Raw genomic sequence first — 24,738 nt, forward strand, 5'->3', positions numbered from 1 at the left:
AGTGCTAGGCTTTAGCATCGGATAACATGGGTATCTGTTCTAGTGCTGCTACTAACTAGCTGCGATTTGTAACAAATGTTTACATTACTCTATGCTTTTATTACCTTATCTATAAAATGGGGTTATTTTGAGGAATAAATAGATAAGCATGTAAACCTACCATGTATAGAAAATAGTAAGCACTTAGCACTTAATGGTAGCTGCTATCCTCCTCATCATCACCATTATCACCTGGCAGCAAAATACAGCCGAATTGGCTCTCCATGCTTAAGACTTACAGCTCTCTGATTATTTTTGTTACCCTCAAGTATATTTTATATACTTTCTGTACATAAGCGAACATTTCCCCAAGGGTCCAGGCCCTAAACATGCCAGACTACCAGTGAATAGTAGAGTGCTGGAAAAAAGCCCACTCTAAATTCAACCTGAACACATCTGAAAACATTATTTTTATATACAGCCAGTTACACTTTTCTAGCCTAGAAATGAGCCTTCACAAGGTCAGAGAATGTTTCCTCTCTTCCTAACAGCACTCTCTGTGTTACTTTTTTTATATTATTTGTGTTTGAGTGGGCCTTACACGCCTAAAATGGTGCATAATTTTTGCATGATAGTTATATATGATAAATACACAGAGGTAAGCTAGTATAATGGTAAAGAGCAATTGCAGTAAGGTAGATACAGGTTCAAATTCTGGTTTCTCTGCCTACTAACTATGATCTTGGAGAAGACCCTTATGCTTCCAGATCCTGTCTCTGTAAAATGGGATAATAAATACATATCTCATATGAAGGTTGTGAAGATTAAATGAGGTGATAAGATCTAGTATTTGGTAACATAATATGGTAACTACAGTTAACTATTTATTGTATATTTTTAAATAACTAAAATAGTAGAATTAGAATGTTCCTACTACAAAGAAATGCTTGAGGTGCTGGATACCCCAATTACTCTAATTTGATCATTACACATTGTATGCCCATATCAAAACATCACATGTACCCAACAATTATATACAACTATGTACCCATAATTAAAAGTGCAGATTTTTTAAAGATTGAGATGGTTTGTTTAAAGTGTTTAGCACATAGTAAATTCTCAATAAATGTCATTTTTTATTATTACAAAAAAGACATGAATTAGGTGAACCTAGTGGCTCAGGTTCGTTTTCAATTAAATAAACATTTATTGTGCACCTTCCAAGTATCTTACACTCTGCTACTTTCTGTGGGTACTAGATAAGAGAAATGTATAACGTGAGTCCTCTAAAACAAAGTCTGTGCTTTTCACATGTATATGACCCTGAAAAAATGGTATCTTGCAACCATGTCCTCATACTGGAAGGTGGGGCTGGTACTAGCCTTTCTGCAATCATCTGTAGATAACAATGTGAAGGAGGAAGGTAAATATGTAGGGGTGGAGTTAGGTTTGATGGAAAATGAATCACCTCATTCACTATAATCACTATAAGCTATATAAGGGTCATTATCCCAATCCATCATCACCCTGCAAGCTGCATCAGGCTTTATCCTACTTGTTCCTTTGGTGAACCAGGTGAGAGAAAATTCATCCAGCTACATTTATGAATATTTGGTGTTGTCCATAGTAGAAGTCTAGGGATATAAGCTAAGGCAGAGTTCATGTATATTTTGCCTTTCTTTTCTTTTTTGTTTCTTTCTTTCATTTTCTTTTCTTTTTGTTTGCTTATTTGTTTGGTTAGTTTAGTTTATTCTGGGGCCTTTTTGTAATAAGTTCATTTTTATGGAGAAGAATAATGCAAGTAAAAGTTCACCTTCCTCTAGGCCAATCCACAGTCTGTTCCCAGTCTTTTTCCATGCCCTCTCTTCTGGGCTGTCCAGCTCAAACTGGGAGGCAGCTGGGTCTCCTAGCTGCAGAGTCCCTTCCTTATTCAGTGTTGGTTCCCAGAGCTCCAAGATCTAATTAGCCACTAGTTAAACTGCTGCCTGCATTGCTGAGCTCTTCTTCTTGATTAATTAAAGAGAACGGTGTTTGGTCAAGAGTTTGATATTAAGAGAGTTCCTAAGCTCTACTGAGCTCTACTGTCTCATGCCTATGAAACACCAAGCTATTTTGAGCCCCTTTGCCCATTTTTAATTTGCTGAAGGCCTTAAGGGTCCAGTTTAGCTTCTGGTGCCCAGAGGATAAACAGATGTGCATGGTGGAAGGTCTGTCACTTTTGACTCAAGAAAAGCAGTGAAACTAGAAAGAGAGATTGAGGCAATGGTGTCTGGCTGGTTCTGGAAACTTTGGAAGCCTTAGAACAACACCCAGAATGCCAACACACTCAAAGTGTAGAGATACTATGTAGAGACTACACTTACCCATGACAGGAAATACAGAGACCTGAGGTCTATTCTCAGTTGAACCAGTAACATGCCAAGACTTGATCATAGAAAAGTAACTCAAAGTTAACAAAGTTAATTTTCATTGTGTTCAACAGTGTTGTATCATCCCTGGCCCATTCTTACGTTTTGAGATTTAAAAGAAACAAGAGGTTTAAAAAATCATGCTGGTTATTATTAAAACGAAAATTGCTGATAAATTAAAAGGGGAGAATATGAATAATAGGGTTCTTTGTTTTTCTGTGTCCAGGTTCACTTAAACTTGCAAAAAGATGACCGACCTCTTGAGAAGTGTCGTCACCGTAATTGATGTTTTCTACAAATACACCAAGCAAGATGGGGAGTGTGGCACACTGAGCAAGGATGAACTAAAGGAACTTCTGGAGAAAGAGTTTCATCCAATTCTGAAGGTGAGAGCCATGTGCCAGAACTGAAGGCTGCTGGAGTCCTGTACATGCTCTGTTGTATGACCCAGATCGGCTAAAAAGTGCACAGCCGCAGTGAACTCTAAGCAAACTCTATGAGCGGTATTTTGGGGATGCCAGAAAGTCTGTTAAAGCAGCATATATTTTAAAGAAAGTGAATGTTTCGTCCTCACTTTTCCACCTATGCACTCCTACCTTATAAACTCTCAGACTTTCTCATACACCCAGGCTTTTCCTTAGAAAAAGCAGAAAATAAATTTATGCTAGGACACGAATTAATAAATTATCTTATCAAATGGAAAAAAAAGTATAGAAAGGGAAATCATCTACATGGGGAGTTGACAAAATAGCCATGATTAAGAATCAAAAATAAAATACAGGGGCGTGGTTGCACGCCCCTGTAGTCCCAGCTGCTCGGGAGGCTGAGGCAGGAGAATGGCGTGAACCTGGGAGGCGGAGCTTGCAGTGAGCAGAGATCGCGCCACTGCACTCCAGCCTGGGCTACAGAGCGAGACTCTATCTCAAAAAAAAAAAAAGACTCAGTTATTAACCTCAAAATAATAGATGATAAATTCCAACATGGAATATATTAACATGTAATGGTTACAATTTATGTAAAACTTAGAAATACCAGTTACTGAACTTAGTTTATTCCACTCCTTCCTGTAGGCCTTACCTAGGCACTTAATCCTTTAGCTTAAATCCTTGAAGTGTCTTCTTCTGAGGATCCCAGTAGTCTTTATTTTCTATTAACCCTTAACATTTACTGGGTTCTATTAACCTAAAGTAATCCTTTATTGGACTAAAACTACATCATGTCAAACATCCATAATTTCACAGCACTATTTGAATGTGTTGGTTGAGTATGCAAGTTAGGCTGACCAGGTCTCCTCTGGTGTGTCACTCATATACAGAACCCAGATGATCCAGACACAGTGGATGTCATCATGCATATGCTGGATCGAGATCATGACAGAAGATTGGACTTTACTGAGTTTCTTTTGATGATATTCAAGCTGACTATGGCCTGCAACAAGGTCCTCAGCAAAGAATACTGCAAAGCTTCAGGGTCAAAGAAGCATAGGCGTGGTCACCGACACCAAGAAGAAGAAAGCGAAACAGAAGAGAATGAAGAGGATACACCAGGATATAAATCAGGTTACAGACATTCAAGTTGGAGTGAGGGAGAGGAGCATGGATATAGTTCTGGGCACTCAAGGGGAACTGTGAAACGTAGACATGGGTCCAACTCCAGGAGGCTAGGAAGACAAGGTAATTTATCCAGCTCTGGGAACAAAGAGGGATCTCAGAAAAGATACCACAGGTCCAGCTCTGGTCACTCATGGAGTAGTGGCAAAGAGAGACATGGTTTCAGCTCTGGAGAACTGAGAGAAAGAATAAACAAGTCACACATTAGCCCTTCTAGGGAATCTGGGGAAGAGTATGAATCTGGATCTGGATCAAAGAGTTGGGAAAGGAAAGGTCATGGTGGTCTGTCATGTGGATTGGAGACTAGTGGGCATGAATCAAACTCTACTCAGTCAAGAATTAGAGGACAAAAGCTTGGGTCTAGCTGCTCAGGTTCAGGAGATAGTGGGAGGCGAAGTCATGCATGTGGTTATAGCAATTCAAGTGGGTGTGGAAGGTCACAAAATGCTTCAAGTTCTTGTCAGTCACATAGATTTGGAGGGCAAGGAAATCAATTTAGCTATAATCAGTCAGGCTGTCAGTCAGGAATTAATGGAGGACAAGGCCATGGCTGTGTCTCAGGAGGTCAGCCCTCTGGATGTGGTCAACCTGAGTCTAACTCCTGCAGTGAGTCCTATAGTCAGACAGGATATGGAGCTAGAGAAAATGGTCAACCACAGAACTGTGGAGGACAATGGAGAACAGGCTCAAGTCAGTCCTCTTGTTGTGGACAATATGGGTCTGGAGGTAGCCAGTCTTGTAGTAATGGTCAACATGAATATGGTTCTTGTGGCCACTTTTCAAACTCTTCTAGTTCAAATGAATTTTCCAAATGTGGTCAATATGGGTCTGGTTCAGGTCAGTCTACTAGCTTTGAACAACGTGGAACAGGCTTGAGTCAGTCTTCTGGGTTCGAACAACATGTATCTGGCTCAGGTCAAACTTGTGGCCAGCATGAGTCTACATCAAGTCAATCCTTGGGCTATGACCAGCATGGGTCTAGCTCAGGTAAGACATCTGGCTTTGGACAACATGGGTCTGGCTCAGGTCAGTCCTCTGGCTTTGGACAATGTGAATTAGGCTCAGGTCAGTCCTCTGGCTTTGGACAGCATGGGTCTGTCTCAGGACAATCTTCTGGTTTTGGACAGCATGGGTCTGTCTCAGGACAATCCTCTGGTTTTGGACAACATGAGTCTAGATCACGTCAGTCTAGCTATGGCCAACACAGTTCTGGCTCAAGTCAGTCATCTGGCTATGGCCAACATGGGTCTAGACAGACATCTGGCTTTGGACAACATGGGCCAGGCTCAAGTCAATCCACTGGCTTTGGCCAATATGGATCAGGCTCAGGTCAGTCCTCTGGCTTTGGACAACATGCGTCTGGCTCAGGACAATCCTCTGGTTTTGGACAACATGAGTCTAGATCAGGTCATTCTAGCTATGGCCAACATGGTTTTGGCTCAAGTCAATCATCTGGCTGTGGTCAACATGGGTTGAGTTCAGGACAGACATCTGGATTTGGACAACATGAGTTAAGCTCAGGTCAGTCTTCCAGCTTTGGCCAACATGGATCAGGCTCAGGTCAGTCCTCTGGCTTTGGACAACATGGCTCTGGCTCAGGACAATCCTCTGGCTTTGGACAACATGAGTCTAGATCACGTCAGTCTAGCTATGGCCAACACAGTTCTGGTTCAAGTCAGTCATCTGGCTATGGCCAACATGCGTCTAGACAGACATCTGGCTTTGGACATGGGTCAGGCTCAAGTCAATCCACTGGCTTTGGCCGATATGGATCAGGCTCAGGTCAGTCCGCTGGCTTTGGACAACGTGTGTCTGGCTCAGGACAATCCTCTGGTTTTGGACAACATGAGTCTAGATCAGGTCATTCTGGCTATGGCCAACATGGTTTTGGCTCAAGTCAATCATCTGGCTGTGGTCAACATGGGTCAAGTTCAGGACAGACATCTGGATTTGGACAACACGAGTTAAGCTCAGGTCAGTCTTCCAGCTTTGGCCAACATGGATCAGGCTCAGGACAATTCTCTGGCTTTGGACAGCATGAGTCTAGATCAAGTCAGTCTAGTTATGGCCAACATGGTTCTGGCTCAATTCAGTCATCTGGCTATGGTCAACATAGGTCTAGTTCAGGACAGACAACTGGCTTTGGACAACACAGGTCAAGCTCAGGTCAATCCTCTGGCTTTGGCCAACATGGATCAAGCTCAGGTCAGTCCTCTGGCTTTGGACAACATGGGACTGGTTCAGGACAATCCTCTGGTTTTGGACAACATGAGTCTAGATCACATCAGTCTAGCTATGGCCAACATGGTTCTGGCTCAAGTCAATCATCTGGCTATGCTCAACATGGGTCAAATTCAGGACAGACATCTGGATTTGGACAACACAGGTCAGGCTCAGGTCAGTCCTCTGGCTTTGGCCAATATGGATTGGGCTCAGATCAGTCTTCTGGCTTTGGACAACATGGGTCAGGCACAGGAAAATCCTCTGGCTTTGCACAGCATGAGTACAGATCAGGTCAGACTAGCTATGGCCAACATGGTACTGGCTCCAGTCAATCATCTGGCTGTGGCCAACATGAGTCTGGCTCAGGTCCAACCACAGGTTTTGGACAGCATGTGTCTGGCTCAGACAATTTCTGTAGTTCTGGACAACATATATCTGACTCAGGTCAGTCCACTGGATTTGGCCAATATGGTTCAGGCTCAGGTAAATCAACTGGCTTGGGCGAGGGTGAATCTCAACAAGTAGAGTCAGGATCCACAGTTCATGGGAGACAGGAAACTACTCATGGTCAGATAATAAATACCACTAGACATAGCCAGTCTGGTCAAGGACAATCCACACAGACAGGGTCCAGGGTAACTAGAAGACGAAGATCTAGCCAAAGTGAGAACAGTGACAGTGAAGTGCACTCAAGGGTCTCACATAGACATTCAGAACACATTCACACACAAGCTGGATCTCACTACCCAAAGTCAGGATCCACAGTTCGCAGAAGACAAGGAACTACTCATGGACAAAGAGGAGATACCACTAGACATGGCCATTCTGGTCATGGACAGTCTACACAGACAGGTTCCAGAACATCTGGAAGAAAGATATTTAGCCACAGTGATGCCACTGACAGTGAAGTGTACTCAGGGGTCTCACATAGACCACACTCACAAGAACAAACTCACAGCCAAGCTGGATCTCAACATGGAGAGCCAGAATCCACAGTTCATGAGAGACATGAAACTACTTATGGACAGACAGGAGCGGCCACTGGACATGGCCACTCTGGTCATGGACAGTCCACACAGAGAGGGTCCAGGACAACTGGAAGAAGGGGATCTGGCCATAGTGAGTCCAGTGACAGTGAAGTGCACTCAGGGGGCTCACATAGACCACAATCACAAGAACAAATTCATGGCCAAGCCGGATCTCAACATGGAGAGTCAGGATCCACAGTTCACGGGAGACACAGAACTACTCATGGACAGACAGGAGATACCACTAGACATGCCCACTATCATCATGGAAAATCCACACAGAGAGGGTCCAGTACAACTGGAAGAAGGGGATCTGGCCACAGTGAGTCCAGTGACAGTGAAGTGCACTCAGGGGGCTCACACACACATTCAGGACACACTCACAGCCAAGGTGGATCTCAACATGGAGAGTCAGAATCCATAGTTCATGAGAGACACAGAATTACTCATGGACAGACAGGAGATACCACTAGACATTCCCACTCTGGTCATGAACAAACCACACAGACAGGGTCCAGGACAACTGGAAGACAGAGAACTAGCCACAGTGGGTCCACTGACACTGAAGTGCACTCAGAGGGCTCACACAGACCGCACTCACGAGAACACACTTATGGCCAAGCCAGATCTCAACATGGAGAGCCAGAATTCACAGTTCATGAGAGACACGGAACTACTCATGGACAGACAGGAGACACCACTAGACATTCCGACTCTGGTCATGGACAGTCAACACAGAGAGGGTCCAGGACAACTGGAAGACAGAGATCTAGCCACAGTGAGTCCAGTGACAGTGAAGTGCACTCAGGGGTCTCACACACACATACAGGACACACTTATGGTCAAGCTGGACCTCAACATGGACAGTCAGAATCCATAGTTCATGAGAGACATGGAACTACTCATGGACACACAGGAGATACCACTAGACATGCCCACTATCATCATGGACTAACCACACAGACAGGGTCCAGGACTACTGGAAGAAGGGGATCTGGCCACAGTGAGTACAGTGACAGTGAAGGGTACTCAGAAGTCTCACATACACATTCAGGACACACTCATGGCCAAGCTGGATCTCAACATGCAGAGTCAGAATCCACAGTTGATGAGAGACATGGAACTATACATGGACAGACAGGAGATACCACTAGACATGCCCACTCTAGTCATGGACAGTCCACACAGACAGGGTCCAGGACCACTGGAAGAAGGGCATCTGGCCACAGTGAGTACAGTGACAGTGAAGGGCACTCAGGGTTCTCACAAAGACCACACTCACAAGGACACACTCACGGCCAAGCTGGATCTCAACATGGAGAGTCAGAATCCATCGTTGACGAGAGACACAGGACTACTCATGGACAGACAGGAGATACCAGTGGACATTCTCAATCTGGTCATGGACAGGCCACGCAGTCAGGATCCAGTACAACTGGAAGAAGGAGATCTGGCCACAGTGAGTCCAGTGACAGTGAAGTGCACTCAGGCGGCTCACACACACATTCAGGACACACACACGGCCAAGCCGGATCTCAACATGGAGAGTCAAAATCCACAGTTCACGAGAGACACCAAACTACTCATGGACAGACAGGAGATACCACTGAACATGGCCACCCTAGTCATGGACAAACCACACAGACAGGGTCCAGGACAACTGGAAGAAGGGCATCTGGCCACAGTGAGTACAGTGACAGTGAAGGGCACTCAGGGGGCTCACACACACATTCAGGACACACTCACGGTCAAGCTGGATCTCACTATCCAGAGTCAGGATCCTCAGTTCATGAGAGACACGGAACTACTCATGGACAAACAGCAGATACCACTAGACATGGCCACTCTGGTCATGGACAGTCCACACAGAGAGGGTCTAGGACAACTGGAAGAAGGGGATCAGGCCACAGTGAGTCCAGTGACAGTGAAGTGTACTCAGGAGTCTCACACACACATTCAGGACACACTCACGGCCAAGCCGGATCTCAACATGGAGAGTCAGGATCCTCAGTCCACGGGAGACAGGGAACTATACATGGACAGACAGGAGATACCACTAGACATGCCCACTCTGGTCATGGACAGTCCACACATAGAGAGTCCAGGACAACTGGAAGAAGGGCATCTGGCCACAGTGAGTACAGTGACAGTGAAGTACACTCAGGGGTCTCACACACACATTCAGGACACACACACGGCCAATCCGGATCTCAACATGGAGAGTCAGAATCCACAGTTCACGAGAGACACCACACTACTCATGGAGAGATAGGAGATACCACTGAACATGGCCACTCTGGTCATGGACAAGTCACACAGACAGGGTCCAGGACAACAGGAAGACAGAGATCTAGGCACAGTGAGTCCAGTGACAGTGAAGTGCACTCAGGGGGCTCACACACACCACACTCACAAGAACACACTCATGGCCAAGCCGGATCTGAACATGGAGAGTCAGAGTCCACAGTTCACGAGAGACACCAAACTACTCATGGACAGAGAGCAGATACCACTGGACATGCCCACTCTGGTCATAGACAAGCCACACAGAGAGGGTCCAGGACAACTGGAAGAAGGGCATCTGGCCACAGTGAGTACAGTGACAGTAAAGTGCACTCAGGGGGCTCACACACACATTCAGGACACACTCATGGCCAAGCCGGATCCCAACATAGAGAGTCAGGATCCTCAGTTCATGAGAAACATGGAACTATACATGGACAGACAGGAGATACCACTAGACATGCCCACTCTGGTCATGGACAGTCCACACAGACAGGGTCCAGGACCACTGGAAGAAGAGCATCTGGCCACAGTGAGTACAGTGACAGTGAAGGGCACTCAGGGTTCTCACAAAGGCCACACTCACGAGGACACACTAACGGCCAAGCTGGATCTCAACATGGAGAGTCAGAATCCATCGTTGACGAGAGACACAGGACTACTCATGGACAGACAGGAGATACCAGTGGACATTCTCAATCTGGTCATGGACAGGCCACGCAGTCAGGATCCAGTACAACTGGAAGAAGGAGATCTGGCCACAGTGAGTCCAGTGACAGTGAAGTGCACTCAGGCGGCTCACACACACATTCAGGACACACACACGGCCAAGCCGGATCTCAACATGGAGAGTCAAAATCCACAGTTCACGAGAGACACCAAACTACTCATGGACAGACAGGAGATACCACTGAACATGGCCACCCTAGTCATGGACAAACCACACAGACAGGGTCCAGGACAACTGGAAGAAGGGCATCTGGCCACAGTGAGTACAGTGACAGTGAAGGGCACTCAGGGGACTCACACACACATTCAGGACACACTCACGGTCAAGCTGGATCTCACTATCCAGAGTCAGGATCCTCAGTTCATGAGAGACACGGAACTACTCATGGACAAACAGCAGATACCACTAGACATGGCCACTCTGGTCATGGACAGTCCACACAGAGAGGGTCTAGGACAACTGGAAGAAGGGGATCAGGCCACAGTGAATCCAGTGACAGTGAAGTGTACTCAGGAGTCTCACACACACATTCAGGACACACTCACGGCCAAGCCGGATCTCAACATGGAGAGTCAGGATCCTCAGTTCACGGGAGACAGGGAACTATACATGGACAGACAGGAGATACCACTAGACATGCCCACTCTGGTCATGGACAGTCCACACATAGAGAGTCCAGGACAACTGGAAGAAGGGCATCTGGCCACAGTGAGTACAGTGACAGTGAAGTACACTCAGGGGTCTCACACACACATTCAGGACACACACACGGCCAACCCGGATCTCAACATGGAGAGTCAGAATCCACAGTTCACGAGAGACACCACACTACTCATGGACAGACAGGGGATACCACTGGACATGCCCACTCTGGTCATGGACAAGCCACACAGACAGGGTCCAGGACAACTGGAAGAAGGGCATCTGGCCACAGTGAGTCCAATGACAGTGAAGGGCACTCAGGGGTCTCACACACACATTCAGGACACACTCATGGCCAAGCTGGATCTCAACATGGAGAGTCAGGATCCTCAGTTCGTGAAAGACACGGAACTACTCATGGACAGACAGGAGATACCACTAGACATGCCCACTCTCGTCATGGACAGTCCACACAGACAGGGTCCAGGACCACTGGAAGAAGAGCATCTGGCCACAGTGAGTACAGTGACAGTGAAGGGCACTCAGGGTTCTCACAAAGACCACACTCACAAGGACACACTCACGGCCAAGCTGGATCTCAACATGGAGAGTCAGAATCCATCGTTGACGAGAGACACAGGACTATTCATAGACAGACAGGAGATACCAGTGGACATTCTCAATCTGGTCATGGACAGTCCACGCAGTCAGGATCCAGTACAACTGGAAGAAGGAGATCTGGCCACAGTGAGTCCAGTGACAGTGAAGTGCACTCAGGGGGCTCACACACACATTCAGGACACACACACGGCCAAGCCGGATCTCAACATGGAGAGTCAGAATCCACAGTTCACGAGAGACACCAAACTACTCATGGACAGACAGGAGATACCACTGAACATGGCCACCCTAGTCATGGACAAACCACACAGACAGGGTCCAGGACAACTGGAAGAAGGGCATCTGGCCAAAGTGAGTACAGTGACAGTGAAGGGCACTCAGGGGTCTCACACACACATTCAGGACACACTCACGGTCAAGCTGGATCTCACTATCCAGAGTCAGGATCCTCAGTTCATGAGAGATACGGAACTACTCATGGACAAACAGCAGATACCACTAGACATGGCCACTCTGGTCATGGACAGTCCACACAGAGAGGGTCTAGGACAACTGGAAGAAGGGGATCAGGCCACAGTGAGTCCAGTGACAGTGAAGTGTACTCAGGAGTCTCACACACACATTCAGGACACACTCACGGCCAAGCCGGATCTCAACATGGAGAGTCAGGATCCTCAGTTCATGGGAGACAGGGAACTATACATGGACAGACAGGAGATACCACTAGACATGCCCACTCTGGTCATGGACAATCCACACATAGAGAGTCCAGGACAACTGGAAGAAGGGCATCTGGCCACAGTGAGTACAGTGACAGTGAAGTACACTCAGGGGTCTCACACACACATTCAGGACACACACACGGCCAACCCGGATCTCAACATGGAGAGTCAGAATCCACAGTTCACGAGAGACACCACACTACTCATGGACAGACAGGAGATACCACTGGACATGCCCACTCTGGTCATGGACAAGCCACACAGACAGGGTCCAGGACAACTGGAAGAAGGGCATCTGGCCACAGTGAGTCCAATGACAGTGAAGGGCACTCAGGGGTCTCACACACACATTCAGGACACACTCACGGCCAAGCCGGATCCCAACATGGAGAGTCAGGATCCTCAGTTCGTGAAAGACACGGAACTACTCATGGACAGACAGGAGATACCACTAGCCATGCTCACTCTGGTCATGGACAGTCCACAAAGAGAGGGTCAAGGACAGCTGGAAGAAGAGGATCTGGCCACAGTGAGTCCAGTGACAGTGAAGTGCACTCAGGGGTCTCACGCACACATTCGGGACACACTCATGGCCAAGCCAGATCTCAACATGGAGAGTCAGGATCTGCTATTCACAGGAGACAGGGAACTATACATGGACAGACAGGAGACACCACTAGACATGGCCAGTCTGGTCATGGACAGTCCACACAGAAAGGTTCCAGGACAACTGGAAGACAGAGATCTAGTCAGAGCGAGTCCAGTGATAGTGAAGTGCACTCAGAGGCCTCACCCACACATTCAGGACACACTCACAGCCAAGCCGGATCTCGACATGGAGAGTCAGGATCCTCAGGTCATGGGAGACAGGGAACTACTCATGGACAGACAGGAGATACCACTAGACATGCCCACTATGGTCATGGACAATCCACACAGAGAGGGTCCAGGACAACTGGAAGAAGGGGATCTGGCCATAGTGAGTCCAGTGACAGTGAAGTTCACTCATGGGGCTCACACACACATTCAGGACACATTCATGGCCAAGCTGGATCTCAACAAAGACAGCCAGGATCCACAGTTCATGGGAGACTGGAAACTACTCATGGACAGGGAGGAGATACCACTAGACATGACCATTCTGATTATGGACAATCCACACAGACAGGTTCCAGATCTAGTAGAACAAGTCATTTTCAGTCACATAGTAGTGAAAGGCAAAGGCATGGATCAAGTCAGGTTTGGAAACATGGCAGCTATGGACCTGCAGAATATGACTATGGGCACACTGGGTATGGGCCTTCTGGTGGCAGCAGAAAAAGCATCAGTAATTCTCACCTTTCATGGTCAATAGATAGCACTGCAAACAAGCAACTGTCGAGACATTGACAATTATTTTCTAGTTCTGAACTTATAGTATCCAAAGCAATTGAAAGAACAGGAGGACACGGTTTAAATCATGAACAGTCAATGATAAGTTATGAACATTCAGTTAATTCTCAGTATCAGTCTCGACCTATTATAATAAGAAGTCAGGAATCTAGTCATGGACATTCTGTAGTAACTCATAAACAGTCAAACAACACCTATGTTCAACCTGGATATAACACAGCCAGAAGGGAGGGATGTACACATAGCCAGTCAAATGACCACCTTGGATTTGGCCATGGACAATCCATATCAGTTCATGGCCATTCAAAATCTAGTTCAATCAGAAAACAGGAATCCCATACTGATAATAAAAAGCATTCAGAAGATTGGGAGAAAGACACTCATGAGCAATTAGGATCTAGGCATGGGAAGTTAGAGTTCAATACAATAGCTATACATGGATCTAGCCAGCAACATTTCGGAGATACAACTTTTCATGGGCAGGTAAGATCCAGCACAGGTTTTGCCAGATAGGTATTAAGTCATGGGCCATCAAAAGATGCCTAGGGTCAGTCTGGATTCAGTACCAATGAAAGACAAGTATACAGCCATGGCCAATCAAATGACAGTTATGAGTAGTCAAATGACAGCAAAAGTCAAAGATACATTTTTAGTCACTTTCTTGACAGCCAAGACCCTGCAGGAATTGAAGAGTATAGGTATAGATATTCATCAAGCAGTACAACCACAGGCAGTGGGGGAGACAAAGGCAAGAGTCAGAATGAAGTCTGTCAGGAGGTATCAGAATATACAGTGAGGATGTGGGCAAAAAACAGACAAGAGGCTCTGAGGCCAGTGGTTACCATACAAAGGAAAGAACAGGCTCTGGTTCCTTCTGCTTAGATAGCAACACCCCAATCTATGAATATGTCCAAGAACAAAGGAGTTATTACTTTGAATAAGAAGCCAACACAAACTAGCTCAAGATAAGAACTAACCCAGAGAAGAAATGAGACACATACATGAAATTAAGGTATTTAACATGGTCTCCTCTTTTGGTAGTAGGGGTATATGTCTGTTCTTTCATTTTAACTATAGTTCTGTACTATATTACTTTTGTTTGGTGCTAGGTGTTTTTGTAAGGCTCCACATTCATTGAACTCCTTGGTTAGAAAATAGTGAATGGGGCCGGGCGCGGTGGCTCACGCCTGTAATCCCAGCACTTTGGGAGGCCAAGATGGGTGGATCACGAGGTCAGGAGTTCGAGACCAGCCTGGCCAACATGGTGAAACCCCGTCTCTACTAAAAATACAAAAATTAGCTGGGTGCAGTGGCAGGCACCTGTAATCCTAGCTACTCAGGAGGCTGAGGCAGGAGAATTGCTTGAACCCGGGAGGCAGAGGTTGCAGTGAGCCGAGATCACACCACTGCACTCCATCCTGGGTGACTGAGCAAGACTCCACCTCGAAAAAAAATAGAAAGAAAATAGTGAATGGAAGAAAAAAATAAACATCATTTGGGGCTATATTCAGAACTATGTAATAAAGTGAGATTTGTGTGGTTGGGAATAAAATTAGGTTTTAAAAAAATTTCCAAGTTTCAAAATTTGGATTTTCCAGATTTTCTTTTAATTAATTATTAACAAACCTATCCAAGGAGCTAAATGACATGGTTTAGGAGCCAAAATGTCTCTAGAAACATTATAACACATCCCATCCTGAACAAAGAATGTTGTAGTAGTTTCTCACATGAATATTCAGAATATTTGCATCTTTTTGTGTCACTACTGGAACTCTGTACAATTATATTTAAATTTATTGTCATGGCCTTCTGGATACAGGATCCAGAAAATTGTACTTCATAAAAATTGGCAATAAACATTTCATCAAGTTATAGTTTCTCTTCTCTTTCATCTCCACAAACACATAGTTTCCTGCCATGGGATCAGATGCAGTTTTCTTCCACCTCCTCACAGCTAGATGGCAGTGAAGCACTCAGGTACTAATAATAAGGACTCCAAATAAGACAAAACTCAACCATATCTGATCTTTTCCTCAATCTAATTGCTGTCCAATGCTTCTGTAAAGCAGTTACAGAAAGGCTTTATACTGATGAGTTGACCTCAGATGTTCTGGTTAATCATGATCATCACAGCGATTATTATCAAACATAATCCCAAGTAGCTACTTTCTAAGACAACCCAAGCTCTGGAAATAAGAGTTACACACCATGGATTTTCTCTGTCAAAGATATTAATGGAAGAATCACTATCAATAGAAGCTAATTGGGTCCTGAGGTTTCCAGTAGAAGAAAAACAATTAAAAATATATTATTCCTGCCTATAAGGAGAAAATACATGAATTTATTATGAATAGTGAGAGAAGTAATGATGAGTAGAATTATGTACAAAATGCACTATCCTCAGTAGAAAGTTTATTACTATAAAACCCAAATAAAATGTCCAGAATGTCAGAACTAATAAGAACTTTAAAGATTACTTCCTTAATTTGCAAGTTAAAATAAAAAAGCCAAGCACACCGTATTTAATTAAAAGAGTGATAATTCTCTCCATTAAATTTGGTGCTATCCAAATTTATCCGCTTTTCACTCAAAAATCAAGCTACTTTTCCTCCACCTTCACTTTTGGAATTCAAACTAAACTGAAATTCATCAGTGAGTGTTCAAAATCACAAGTCCCTATTAGAAGCAGAAATTACATGAAAACAACAACAACAAAAAAAAAAAACAGGCTCATTCTTCCGATTAGACTCAGAATATATCTATCTAATCTAGTTTTTAAATTTTAATATTAAGAAGGACTTGTACTTTATGAACTTTAAATCATGCTGTGTAATCAACATAACACTAGTCTGTTAGTTTGCTAGTGAAAAAGCTACTGTTATACTATTAATGATACTCAGCAAAATTACTGTGTATATAGGAGTTAACTCTAAATAGTAACCAATTCATACCAATCTATCAATCACCATTTATTCACTGAATGTAAATACTAATTATCAAAGAACTATTAGAAATTTAAATTTGATATTTAATCTCTTTCTATTATAGATAAAGTAAGTCTATACCTATAATAAAAAGAGAAATCCATGGATTTTTATCCTACCTCTGCACAGCTAGATGGCAGTAAAATAAATCTACGGATTTACTTTATTTACAATAGAAGTGATTAACTTGCTAATTGGAAGTGCCGCTATGACCAAGGTATAGGTTTCTGATTCTCAAGCCAAAGCTCTCTCTATAGTGTCAGGGCGTCTGCACTCATTCCATACATCTGTAATTCCATATTCTACGGCTAGACGGCAGTGAAACACTCAGATACTAATGATGAGTCCAAAGAAGGTAAAACTCAACATCTGATCTTTCCCTCAATCTAATCACTGTCTAAAGCATTTACAAGAAAGAAAGTCTTTATTCTCTAAGTATACGTTTACAAATGTCTAAAGTTTCACTGGTATCCTGAATAAATGTTAATGTGCCTTTATTCTATGTTTGTGTAAATATGTATTGTGTATATATAAATATATAGGTTATGTACATAAATGACCCCCATAATCCCTTGACCACACCCATTTGAAATTTAAATATAATATATTCCACATTGCTAAAACTCTCAATAATATGTTTTAATCAAATAGGGGGCAACTGTTCCTTATAAATTACACCAGAAGTATTAAATAACTCAAAGAGAGTTACACATCTCCCTTCTAAGATAAAAGGAAAGATAAAAATGAGACATCAGGTATGGTCTACAAAGAAAAAGTTCAAAACCGGGGTGCCCCCATGTGAAACCTCTGTGAACAGTTGAATTTCTTAGATGCTAGAAAGAGAAGTGTCATAGGTACATACAGTTAGAGATTTCCCCTCTACTACCATCTGTGTGCTAGCAACCTATAGGTAAAGCATTTCTGTGCCAAGAAATACCCACTGATGTCAAACCATGGCTGAGACTGTCATGGAGAGTACGTGGCACTGAAGAGGAACTCTGGGTGGCCAAAATGGGAGGAAAGAAAGATAAAATCCCTCTTCTTGCAAACTTTCTAGATAAAGATGACCTTTGGATGAGGGAAATTGAAGGTCAGTTTGTACCAGACACACTGCGTGCACTGGCTGTTCTGTTAGAGTGTAATACATAGTCCCTGTGTTCCAAGAGTCCTTGATAACCAGAGAAGACTTTCTAATACTACATGCTGAGTGCAACCCTTGTGGAGCACTCTAACACAATCAACGGTGAGTATGTAAATTGTGGGGAAATGAGCAAGAAAAAGCAGAAAATTTTTAAAAAGTAAAGATTGAGGCAATTCAGGATTTGGTTGGAAATTAATCAAGCCAGCAAACAGAGAGAAGCTTCCTCTCTAACAATGATTTGACACAATTAAAAGGCCACTAACTCAGGCTTTGAAACTGGTTTTAAGCAACATCTTACTGAATCTTTGGAAGACATGGTAAGTGAAAGTGAGTGAAACTCTCCTTAAAAGTGCATGAAACTCTCCTTAAAAGTGCATAGAATTACCAGTAGAAGTTCACAAGTATATTTTTTGCATTATAAAGCCATCTAACACAAAGAAGTATGAAATTTGCAAGGAAAAACGTGTTCATTTTCTAAAGATTGTTTAGATATGTTGAGTTGTCTCATATTATTTTTTTCATTTCCCCACAATGTACATTAATAAAAATCTTACACCATCTTACTTTCTACAAATAAAGTGCAGTAATTAGGAAAAGGATGAAATGGAGGAACAGCCTCTGGTTCCAAATCACTTAGATGTGTTTCTGGCTTTACCACTTTCTCTAGAATTAAAGTTTTAAGAATTGGCAGGTTATCCATTTTTAATTAGAACATAGAAATGAAGGGTGGGAGAGGCAGTTTCCTATACTGAGGCTATTAGAGAAGAGGAAATATAGAGAGACCCTGAAATTCACAAATAGGGTGATCTGCTTTGGCTACAAGAACAAGATCTAAGGAGCTCAAGAACTTACATACAAGTACAGACAGATTATCCCTAGCTTAAAGTCATTACTTCAAGATTCCTCTGAGGCTGATTAAGAAACAACAACAACAAACAAAAAAATCTGTATCCATCTACTGGTTGCTGCTTTCTAAAACTTGGTACAAAATATTCAATATTTGTGTTATTTATTCCACTCTGGATTAAAAAAAGAAAATTAAAATTTACTGAATGCCTACTGACTATGTTTCAGACACTTGCTCTAAAACAACCTTGCAAGTAAAAAATTAACCATACCTTACAGACAAAATTGAGGGTCATGGAGGTTAAAAAAAAATCCTAACACTCAGAGAATACATATCAAATGTTACTTTCCCTCACTTTCTTTCCTCTAAAAATCACTTTATGCTTCCTCTTTTAGAATCAATAGACTAGATAGGTAGATCGATGATAGGTGATAGAGAGAGATAGATGACAGATAGACTAATAGATAGATAATAGATTTTAAATATATTTTTAAAATTTTTAAATGTTAAAATATTCTCCATACCTCACTCAGTAGCATCATTATCTTTTGTCAAGAGGGCTTTAATAGGACAGTAGTTCAACCCTGCTTCTTCCTTAAATTCTCAAGATGACATTTTGTCAGCTCTGATGTTGTTTGTTGCCTTGCTAGGCTAGCTGAATGTCTTAAAAACCAATCAACCAGTAAACAAATAAAATCATGTCTCATCCAAACTAATTTTTTTCAGGTAGCATTAAAAAATGTATTAGAGCCTGAAATTGTTTCCATTTGGTGCAATTTCCGAGGCTGGACAAGAGTTATGTTGTCTCCCAAAGTGTGCCACATAGGCTCTAGATTTGAATATTTGCAGATTAGGGGAATACCCAATAGGCTTCATTTTCCAGCAACATTACTAGTTCCTACTGCCAGTTCCTACTGCTCTTTTCTTTACAATACTTGCCCCATTCTTCCTAATACCTTTCCTGACTAGTTTTGTCAGGGCTGAAAGAATAGATGGTTGAGCTCCACCTATATGTGACAAAACATTCATATTTCTACAGCTCTCCTGCAACATATAATCCAAGAATGTGGGCTAGGCTGATTAGCAATCCCTCTATGATTATTTTAATGACAGAATCCAGATGATCCAGATAATGTGGGTGTTGTCAATGCAACATTAGGGTCACTTGTTCACTCATCTATTCATTGGAGGGAAGTTAATAACAACTTAAATGACAGATAATGTACTTGATACTGAAATTAGAAATAAAAGACATTGTCCCTGTTCCTTTCTGTATATGTTCATCAAGGAGACCAACATATGAGAAAACAACAGATATGAATACTGTGGCAAGTACTATAATAGACATGATCAAATAAGACATAATCAAGGAACTATTATTGATCATGTCAATTATAGCACTTGACACAGTATGATCAGTATGCGAAACTGCTTCTCCCACCCTTCATTTCTATGTTCTAATTAAGAACTGACAATTTGCCAATTCTTTTTAATTCTAGAAAAAGTTGGTAAAGCCAGAAACACATCTAAGTAATTTGGAACCAGAGGGTGATCCTCCATTTTCAGTAAAGTGATCAACTAACCCTGATTAAAGGTGAAGAAAGGATTCAGAGAAATCTTAAGGAAAGAGGAGAATTTGCAGTGGGTCTCCAGAGATGGTCAGGAGTTATTCAGGTTTATCTGAGGAGACTAACTACTCCAGGCATTTGTTAAGTGTACGTAAAGTCTTAAAGTAAGAAAGACCACAGTGAGCTCAGGGAACCTGAAAATAATCCAGCATAGCTAAGACATAGGTTGTATGTGGAAGCATAGCAAGAAATGATGTTGGAGTAATAGGCATGGGAAGATTGTAAAATGAAAATAAAGATAAGTTTCTTTGGAATCTTTTGTAGCAAGTTAAATATGAATAAAAATTAAGATACTATGGAAAATTAACTTTTTATTTAAAATTGCATAAATGGTATGATTCCATTGTGTTAAATAAATTTTATCTAACTCTCCATCCAGCTGCATACAAAGAAATCTGAAATAATGTTTTCCAGAAGTTAACATTGATTATTTCTATATGATGGAATTCGTGATGATTTGTTGCTGTCTTCTATTACAATTTTCTGTATTGCTTGACCATTTTATAATTAAGGAGCATTCATTCTTTCAAATTTAAAAAGTCACTAAAATAAAATATAAACGAACGCATATGTTTACACTCACGCAAAGTATAGACAGAGAGACTTTGGAGCAAAAGAACATGATCCAGATGGACAAAGAATAATTCCTGCTCCAGGGAACTGGGAAAGCAAGGTCATTCAGGCAAACAAAGAGAGGTCAGATCAAGAAGAAATGTGTCGTTAAAGTCATACAATAGAGCAAGACTTAAGCCTAGGTTATTCTGCTGGAAGGAGGCAAAGTGTTAACACGATCAGAGAGTACAGAAAAAGAAGATCTAACTGGGGTGGAGATCCAAGCATTTTTATGAAAAACTCCCAAATGGAATTATTTTGTGTGGCAGATCTCCAAGCTTTGGTCAGCATTTCTGGCATATAGATCAGTTTTCTATTATGAATTTGGCTCTTGTCAGCCTTCTAGCTAAAAAATATGATTGAAAAAAGTCCATTTCACTTAGAGAATAAAGCTAAGAGTTATTCGTGAAAACAAGAAATTGAGCATGATGACAATGTCCAGGATGAAGGTAAACCATAGTTTTCTCTGTATTTTTTATCCATTTAATGAACAATTATTTCTACAGAGAAGTAATTCTCAGTAGAATCAGCAGAAGTGATTCTTGAGGATTTCTGCCTCAAGTCCCCTTTTTGCTCTTAAAAATTACTGAGAAACATGAAGAGCTTTTGTTTATGGGGATTATGTCTATCAATATTTTTCATATTAGAAACTAAAACTGAGAAGTTTTTAAAATATTTATTCATTTAACAAGTCCATTACATATTAACATACCATATTTTTATTAAAATATAACTATTTTTAGAAAACAAATAGTTAATGAGAAGAGTGGCATTGTTTTTGACTTTTGAAAATCTCATTGATGTCTAGCTTAATAGAAGACAACCAGATTATAGTACCTAGTTCTGCCTTCCAGCTGTTGTGACATCACACATCTAGAAAACTCTACTGGATACTTGTAAGAGAATGAAAATTAAAAAGACAAATAATATCTTAGTATTATGATGAAAGTAGTTTTTACTTCACATGTACCCCAAGACTACATATTGAGAACCATGGCTATAGAAAATTCTAGTAAGAACTTTAAAAAGTGTAACTCTATTATTTTTTGCAAGGTCTTTAATGAGCATTCTAGGCCTTGGACCCTCTAGGTGAGAAAAAAGATAAAAAGTGAGGAATATGAGGCCAAATTTTGGAAGAAACTAACATTGATTGAATGCCTATCATTTTCCAGGTTTTGGACAAAGCTGAGTTTCTACTGGTTTTCTCAGAACTCAAAGAATTTTCCAGCCTTGGAATATGGATGAAATAGTCCAGCATTGACTATTTCAAAGTTTATCACCTTCCTCCAATGAGCTAAAAAAATCACAGGCCTAGCCTACTGGCTTAGGGATTTAAACTTGCTGTTACAACGCCAATAAATTCCACTACAGCTCTTTTTTAAAAAAATTATCTGTTGTTTGTTTACTCTGTGCCAGACAGTGGTAAAGGGCTTTACATGAATTATTCCATTTAATAATCATATTAACTTTGGTAATCAAATATATATTTTATAGTTGATGAAACTTGATAGCTATTTTTTGTTTTGTGTTTAGGAGTTTGATAAATGGAAAGAGAAACAGATAGGACAGGGCAAAAAAAGAGTCTCAAGCCTCAAGGATTACTTTTAACAGAATTTCACAGCTGAAAAGTCATTGAAGATCATCTAGGTCAATGGCTCTTAACCTTTTGTTGTTTTCTTGTTCCAGAACTATTTGAGCATCCCGCTCCCAAATGCCCTTCCCCTCAAAAAAATGCAGAGACCCACTTACAAACGTTTCCTTATAATTTCGGGGACTTTACAGACCTTTCAAAGTACACTCATAGATATTGCCAGGTTAGGAACCCCATGATATTCCCTTTATATTTCATTTGAAAAAAGTGAATTCCAATGTTACACAACCAATAGATGTCAACTGTTTAATCAGAACAACACTGCATACCATATCCCAGACCAGGGCTTTTCCTACCATCTCATGTTGCTTTTGGAAATAGAACCAAAGGAAAATGGGTTAGTGTAGGTTAGCGGAAGTTAAAGGAGGACTTCATATGAGAGCTCATCTTTTTAAGTGTTATTAATGTTTTTTCTTATTTTTTAATATACACACGTTACATAGACATGCACCAGATATGGTGGCTCAGAGGCCATGGCAGGAGGATTCCTTGAGGGCAGGAGTTTGAGACCAGTCTGGGCAATGAAGTGAGAACCTGTCTATACACACAAAAAAAATTAAAAAATTAGCTGGGTTTGGTGGACTGTACCTGTTGTCCCAGCTACTTGGCAGGCTGAGATGGGAGAATCACTTGAGCCCAGAAGTTGAAGGCTGCAGTGAGCTATGACTATGCCACTGCACTCCAGCTTGGGCAACAGAGTGAGACCCAGTCTCTAAATACAAACAGACATGCAAGCCTGCTAGTAAAATAAGCCAATATATTACTGTAAATAAATAAAATTGTCATCAAAACTATTCTCCTATTAATTATATGCATAAAAATTACTGAACACATCATTATTAGTTCATATCATGCATTCTTTCAACAAAAACATGCCGCAAATAAAAAACATTTTAAAAATTGATTTTAATTATGAAATGATACAGAAATATATTCTTCCTTTGAAAAATTAGAATATTTGTAGATATACGCTACAGCCTCCTCTGACCTTCATCCCAAATCCAATAACTTCTTTTCTCTGCCCAGGAATAATCACTGAGGAATAGGGCTTGATTCTTTCCAGACAACTTAAAGATATTTTTATAGACATGTATGTACACACAGAAAACACCTAACATTTAGTGTACATTTTTAAGTGGTATGTCTAAGTGAGAATGCAGATATCTCTTCAACACCAATTTTAATTCCTTTCGCTATACACTCAGAAGTGAAGTTGATGGCTCATATTGTAATTCCATTTTTTTTAAACACCCCCATACATTTTCCAAACTGACTCAGACAACTGGTCATCTTAACATGCTGTATTTCACAATTTATTCAGATTTTCTTTTATATCCTTTTGTAAGTTTTTTTTCCTATAAAAGTATTTCACTTTTTCATTAGGTTTATTTGGGGGTTTATTTTTCTTGTTAATACAAATGGAATTTTTCTATCATATTTTTGAATTGGTGATTTCTATTGTATAGGAAGCTATGAACTTATTCATTCTGATTGTGTATTTGACTATCTTGCTGCACTCTTATTATCTTTGAATGTTGGTCAATTAATTTTGGGGGATTCATTTTGTCTGAAACTGATGAACAAATTATCTTTCTTTCAACATTGATTCCACATTTCTAAATTATTTATTGCGGTAAGATACACATAATATAAAATTTATCATTTTAATCATTTTTTGTGTACCATTAAGTAGCGTTAGTACATACATGTTGTTGTGTAACAGTCAAAACCTTCCATCTCCAGAAATTTTACATCTTCCCAAGCTGAAACTCTGTATCCATTCAACAATAATCCTCCATTCTCCCTTTCCATCAGCAGCCATCATTCTCTTTTCTGTCTCAATGAATTTGACTACTCTAGGTACCTTATCTAAGTGCAATCATACAACATTTGTCCTTTTGTGTCTGGCTTCTTTTGCTTGGCATAATTTCTTCAAGACCAACCTGTGTTGTAGCGTGTATTGGAATGCCATTCCTTTTTAAGGTTGGATAATATTTCATTGTATGTAAATACCACATTTTGTTTATCCATTAACTAAATGGACATTTAGGCTGTTTCCACCTTTTGGCTATTGTCGATAACACTGCTATGAACATGGGTCAAAAAGTATCTGTCCAAATCCCTGCTTTCAATTGTTTTGGATAACTACCCAGAAGTGGAATTGCTACCTCATTTCTTATTGATTAGGACTATCTAAATATTAGTACTCATAGTAGGCATCCTTGTCTTCTTTCTGA

At 41.5% G+C, this 24,738-nt stretch overlaps 1 long non-coding RNA gene across 1 annotated transcript in view; it reads right to left on the reverse strand.

The window, feature by feature from the left end:
* The window catches only part of LOC103891414 (uncharacterized), a 32,444-nt gene that overhangs the window by 5,200 nt on the left and 2,506 nt on the right, over positions 1 to 24,738 (reverse strand). The window contains exon 2 of the long non-coding RNA XR_655657.1: positions 23,090 to 23,213. This is a non-coding gene — a long non-coding RNA (uncharacterized LOC103891414). The remainder of the gene's footprint in view (positions 1 to 23,089; positions 23,214 to 24,738) is intronic.

Source organism: Pongo abelii, chromosome 1, assembly GCF_028885655.2.
Source record: "Pongo abelii isolate AG06213 chromosome 1, NHGRI_mPonAbe1-v2.0_pri, whole genome shotgun sequence".
Taxonomy (NCBI): domain Eukaryota; kingdom Metazoa; phylum Chordata; class Mammalia; order Primates; family Hominidae; genus Pongo; species Pongo abelii.